A 6,139-nucleotide genomic window follows, 5' to 3' on the forward strand; every position below is an offset into this window, starting at 1 on the left:
AGAACATCATGTCTCAAGGGTGCCTGGGTGGCTCAGCCTGTTAAGTGTTTGACCCCTGATTTCTGCTCAGGTCACGATCTCAGAGTTCAGGAGATCGAGCCATGAGTTGGGCTCCACGTAGACAGCACAGAGCCTGCTTGGGATTCTGTCTCCCTCTCTGTCTGCCCCTCCCCTGCTTGCATTCCCTCTCTCTCTCTCTCTTAAAATAAATAAATTAATTAATTAAAAAATTTTTTTATTGAAAAAAGAACATCTCATGTCAGTTAACAGGAGAGCCCAACTGGATCAGGAAGCAGGTGGTTTGGGACACTAGATTTCCTGATGAAACCGTCCCATGCTCCCCTTTTAGAGGTGTCTCATCTGGTGCCTCAGCCCTTCCCTGCTCTAGGTCCACTGATGACACACTCTTGGGACTCCAGGGAACTTCTGAATGAACCCAGTGCCCACTGTTTGGGTCTGTGGACGCAGGGGTACAAGGTGGCATCAGACTCAGGCCTAGGACCTCAAGTGGAGTTTCATCCATTACTACATCTTCTGGATCATTAGTCCCCATGGAGCTGACTTCCCAGGATAAGAGGTGGGAGAATGGCATTTGTCAGTTACTCTTCCTCTATCCCAGGTTCTGCAGTGCAGCATGGCCAGGCATCCCAGGGCTTTGTCCTCGTGCCCCTGCTCTGAGGGGAGGACTCTTGGCCTTCCAGGGTGAACTTCACAGTGACCATGTTCTCATGGGCAAGAAAGCAGCGGTGCCAAGTGGGCCGTCCATAGAACATGCTCACACCAAGATGGGACTCTGTCCTGGGGTTTATTCAAGCTCACAGATGGGTGTGATGGATGTCAGAACCCCCTGCAGCATTGTTTAAAACACAGACCCAGGGACCCTGCTGAAGCATGCATGTAATCAGGTGGCCTTCAGGCTTGGGGGTCAGGCTTACTGGGTGGGTGGCAGGCTCCTTCTCAGTCCTGAGCCTGATGCTGGCCTGGGTATATGCAGTGTGACCACTGGGCCTCACAACATTCAACCGTTGAGACTTAAAATTAGCCTAGTACATGGAAGGATCCCTTCTGGGGTGCTGGGGGCATTCTCAGAAGTCAGGAAAGTGGCATCTTTCCTGGCATGTTTCTCCAGCAGGGTTCTGGCTGCTCCTAGGTCTGTCCAGGAGTGTATCAGCCTGTCTGTCTTTGTTTCTTTCTATGATTCTTAAAACCATTCCTTCTAGGAGGAAGCTATTTGGCCTTCAACATTTGGGCCATTATTGTTGTTTCTTTTTTCCTAGGATTCAGGAAGGAAACCCCTCTTTCCTTCCCTAAATTGCAGTGTCCTGGGGACCATTAGTCCATAACTGGATTGGGCAGGGGGCCCAGTGTCTGCACATAACTTGCTGGGGAGACAGTTTCCTGGGGCCCACCTGATAGGATCAGTTTTAGCCTCCTGATTTCCGTTTTCTCATTCCAGGGCTCAGGGCACAGCTCTTAGGCCCAGCTCCTTCCTTGTGCCTCAGTTTCCCCAGGTGTGGAATGCAAGCCCAGCTGTGCTTGCTGTTGGTTGGGGCATGGGGTCATCCTGAGGTCCCATGTCTCCTTTGGGAGCTTTGCTTCTCCTCTGGCCTCCGAGGCTTAAAGTCCCAGAACTTGTTTCCTTCTAAGGGGCTTTGGCATGAAAGGTGTGGCCCGTCATCAGCTTGCACAGCAGGCCTGGTCCCATTTTCCCTGGCCACTGGTAAGAAATGGGGCTGAGCTTGGCAGGGCCAGATCCTCGGGGAGGAGCACAGCCAGCAGTTGCCCTGGAGCGGGCAGAAGTGTTCTCACTGCCCAGGTGAGATACCTTCCTGTGCCTGACTGAGTAGGACAGACCACCAGGGTGGGGGCTGAAACTTGCTGGCCACTCTCCTCAGTCTCTGGTCACCTTTCCCAGCTCAAGCCTGAGATGATGAAGCACTTTCTCGCAGGGTGGTGGGATCTCCCTGTGCCCCTGGACATCAGGGTCTGGGTCAGAACCCAGATTCCTCCTCCCTTCCCCCTTTTTGGAAGAAGGGCCTTTTGTATTTGGACTGCAATCTTCTTACAAAATCTGCTCCTTGGGCCCTACGCTGCTCTCTGGCCCAGCCTGGAGGGCAGTGAAGTGAGCACAGACCTTGGGATAGAGCTGACCTGGGTTTGAATCCAGCCCCTAGCTGCCAGCACCCCACCAGGGCAGGGGGTTTGCAGGTTTTGCTCCCTTGAGTGCCCCCAGCTCCTAGACCATGTGCTGGGCTTGCTGCATACACTTGCTAAAAGATACGTGTGTGGTATTGGTACCAAAGAACATACTGGTAAGAAACAAAAAACAAGATAACCCAAAACCTGTCAGCACCTCTTCCCTGGGCTTCTACCCAGCCAGCTCTGTCTCACTCTGTATTTGTTTATCGATATTTTGATTTTTGAGGTTTAAATCAAGGCAGACAGATGTCTCCTGGGGCAGCTGCTCAGGAAGTGTGTGGGGGCTCCCTTCTGCCTCACTGATCTCTCCTGCCTGGCTTGCTGAGGGGTCCTTGCCTGCAGCAGCTGACCCAACCACATTCCTTCTCACCTGAGGTCTGGCACAGCTTGCTCCCTGATCTCAGGAGCCCCCCTGGATGGCTGTCAGCCTGGGCTATGTGAAGTGCATAGCAGCTGGGTCTGTCCACTGTCCACAGAGAAAGCCCAGGGAATCCCACATGTGGGCCTCACTGCTGATACACCCATTTGCATTGTCACATGTCCATGGTCTTCTCAGTGACACTTCCCCTAAACCATATCTGCTCCTTGCTCTGGCTCATTGTTTTCTGGAAGTTGTGAGTTTGGGGCACAAACACCTACTTCTGTTAGAAACCCCTTTCATGGTTTCCCTCATTGTGAACCCATGGTGACACTAGGGAGTTCAGACCCAGGCCACAGACATACAACTTTTCATTCCTGGTGACAAGAAGGGATAATCTTGCCTTTTCCAGCTTCTTCTAGAAGCAACACACATTCCTTGGCTCCTGCCTACATGACTCCAGTCTCTGCTTTCATGGTCACAGAGCCTCTCCTGCATTTGACTCTCTTGCCTCCTTCTCATAGGGACCCTTGTGATTCCATTTAGGGCTTACCTGGATAATCCAGGAAAATGTTCCCATCTCAGGGGCCTTAATTTAACCACGCCTGCAGTCCCTTTGGCTAAAAAAAAAGTGATATTCACAGTTCCAGGGATCAGGGCATGGTTATCTTGGTGGCGGGGGGTGGGGTTCAGTCCGCCACAACAACTCTAGAATTTTCTAAATGCACCATGTGTCAAGACTGCAGAGTAGAAAAGATTCTGTAGCTGGGATTCAGACACGGGCTGTAATTGTGGCTCTCCCATGTGGGTGGGCTGGGACAGGACCTCACCTCTCTGGGCCGCAGCTCACTGGGCTGGATTTCAGAGTTCCTAGGCTTCTTCAACACAGGCACTGCCTTTGAACATTCTTGGTGGCTTGAAATCAAACAACTGAGTGTCTGCATTAGAGGATGGAAAAAAAAGGGTTGGGTTGAGGCACCACAAAATGAAGTACCAAATGGTGTCTGAACCTTTATTTCTCAGCCCAGGGTCAGTCCCTGCTAATTTATCCAGGTAGTAATTCCCAAAGTCTGAAGACTGAGCTCTTTTGCTTTCCACTGTTTAAAAATGTTTGCTAGGCACTGTCAAGTGACTTGCAGTTTGCTGCAGGTTGGGCTCCAGGAAGCAAGAAGTTTCCCCCAAGCTAACTTGAGGTGCAGATTAGTTTAGGAAGTGTTGGGTCTGCACCTGAGGAAGGAGGGGCAGGACACAGGTCTGGGCAGAGGGCCCAGCTGAGCTGCAGTGACTCAGCTGGCCCCACAGAGAGCTGAGGATGGCCATGAGAGCGCAGTGGAGTTGGGACAAGGGGTGGGAGCAGGTCTGTGTGAGAGTGTGTCCAGCAGTCATGGATGTGGCCATCTGGGGAAGGGGTGTGGCCCTAGGCAGTCCCCAGGGGCTGCACTTTCAGCAACTGGAGAATGAAGCCTTCATTCCTAAAAGAGGAGCCAAGGCACATCATTCCCTCTCAAACCACCTTTCCTTCTTTCCTTCTTGCTCCTGCACCTTTGCACAAGGTGGTCCCTGTTCCTGGAATGTCTTTCCCTTCTGTCCAGGTCCTTTAGCTCCCTAGTAACTTCTAGTAACTTCTGCCTGGTGTGCTCACCCACCTCAGGGAGCCTACCTCCATGGGCCTCTCACCTCTGCCCACTTGAAGCTGCTGCTCTTGCTTTGGAGGCTCTTGCTGTCAGATTATATGAGTATTTGTTTATGGATCTATACTATGGCCTGAATATTTGTGACCCTCCCCATTCATGTTGAAATCCGAACCCCCAAAAGTGATGGTATGTAGTAGACAGAGCCTCTGGGGAGGGCTTAGGTCATAGAGAGGGGGCCTCTGGGGAGCGCTTAGGTCACAGAGAGAGGGCCTCTGGGGAGGGCTTAGGTCATAGAGGGGGCCTCTGGGGAAGGCTTAGGTCATAGAGAGGGCCTCTAGGGAGGGCTCAGGTCATAGACACAGCCTCTGGGGAGGGCTTAGGTCATGAGGGTGGAACACTCAAGAGTGGGATTAGTGCTCTGATAAAAGACCCCATAAAGCTCTCTAGCCCCTTTTCACTGTGTGAGGATATTAGCATCCTTTGGCCTGAAAGAAGCCCTCACCTGACCTGCCAATGCCTTGACCTCCAGTCTCCAGAACTGTGAGCAGTATGTTTCTGTTCTTCATAAGGCACTGGTCTGTGGTGTTTTGTTCTAGCAGCCCAAACAGACGAAGACAGTCTATCTCTCCACCAGCCTGGCTGCTGGAGGGCAGCTGCTGTGTCCTATACATTTTTGAGTAAGACCCTACATAAGCGAGTAGTTCATTGCATGATTTTCTGGCTACAGAGGATTTAAATGACTTGAATCTCCTAGGACACATGATTCTTCAGGCTTCCAGACAGGAATCCTAACCTTCTAATCTCCACAGAGTGGCAAATGCAGGGCTTAATTGAGCTGTGTTAGGATGATAACCGAGGCAGCCTAATAAAATGAGGTGTAGGATCACAGGCAGGGCTTGCTCTGTGAGCAATTTTGAACTGTCATGGGGAGGTGGTAATACGGGATGAGGGTGGGAGTTTCTGGAGCCAGTATGCATGACGCCAGCCTGGAGATCCATTTATAGATCTAATGGCGATGGTTTGGATGGACTCATTCAAAACAGTGCATGCACTGAAAAGCTTGGGTTCTTCTGGATGAAGCTAAGTGTTGTGTTTTTTTTTTTTCCTTTGACTTAATGATAAAACCCAATGAATCCTAGGACCTGCCAACAGTGGTGAATTGGTTCTGTCTCCACAACCTCAGGGACTGCTTGGAGGGAGGAGAGAGGAATACCTCCAACAAGGAGGACAACTTTTCATGGCACATGCTGCTTAATGTTCCCTAAACTGAGCTTCCCATCCAGGGAGAGTGGACACCCTGACAGCAAGGAGCCCCCGGGCCAGGGTGTGAGGCAGAATGGGAGTGTTGTTACCATGCAGATTCCTAGGCCTTGCCCATCCATACCTACTGAACTGGGGCTGCTGGGGGAGGGGATGGGCATTCATAGCTTTTAGGTTTCCAGGGGACCCTGAGGCCTGAAGAATGACATTTGGCATCCATTGCCAGGACAGGCAAACACCCCAGTAGATGGATCTTGGAAAAAATGAGACATCAATGAGGTTCAATAGTGTTACCTCACTCCCTCAGCTAGTGACCCTGCTGACTGAAAGTAGAGCTGCTATTGATCGAGCACTTGTGTGCCTCCTGAGTTAGGAACTATTATTGTCCCCTTTTACAGATGACTATGTTGAGGCACAGGGAGGCTTGAGTAACTGTTTCAAGATGCTAGGGCTGAGGGTGGTGAACTCAGCATTCAAACCTGGCGTGCTGATTCCATGCTGGCTCTTAACCCTACTCTACATGGGCTTCTATAAACTAGGGTGTCACGGAGCCCCCTGCAGGCTCTCTGCTGCTCCTTGCTGGGTGTCCTTGGATGGCCCCTTCCCTCCTCCAGCCTGGGCTCCATGACCCCAGGCTGCCCTGTGGGCCAGGGCTGGGGCTGGCTCCCATCACATCCCCCTGGCCTGA

General features: G+C 51.6%; 1 long non-coding RNA gene across 1 annotated transcript; it reads right to left on the bottom strand.

Moving 5' to 3' along the window:
• Positions 1–224: 224 nt before the first annotated feature.
• Positions 225–4,343, bottom strand: LOC109278818 (uncharacterized). Its single transcript, XR_002085851.2, has 2 exons — positions 4,235–4,343; positions 225–3,495 (listed from the first exon to the last, which is right to left on the bottom strand). It is a non-coding gene; the product is annotated as an uncharacterized LOC109278818 (long non-coding RNA).
• Between the last annotated feature and the right edge of the window lie 1,796 nt (positions 4,344–6,139).

This window comes from Panthera pardus, unplaced genomic scaffold, assembly GCF_024362965.1.
Source record: "Panthera pardus isolate Hobbes unplaced genomic scaffold, ASM2436296v1 HiC_scaffold_10, whole genome shotgun sequence".
Taxonomy (NCBI): domain Eukaryota; kingdom Metazoa; phylum Chordata; class Mammalia; order Carnivora; family Felidae; genus Panthera; species Panthera pardus.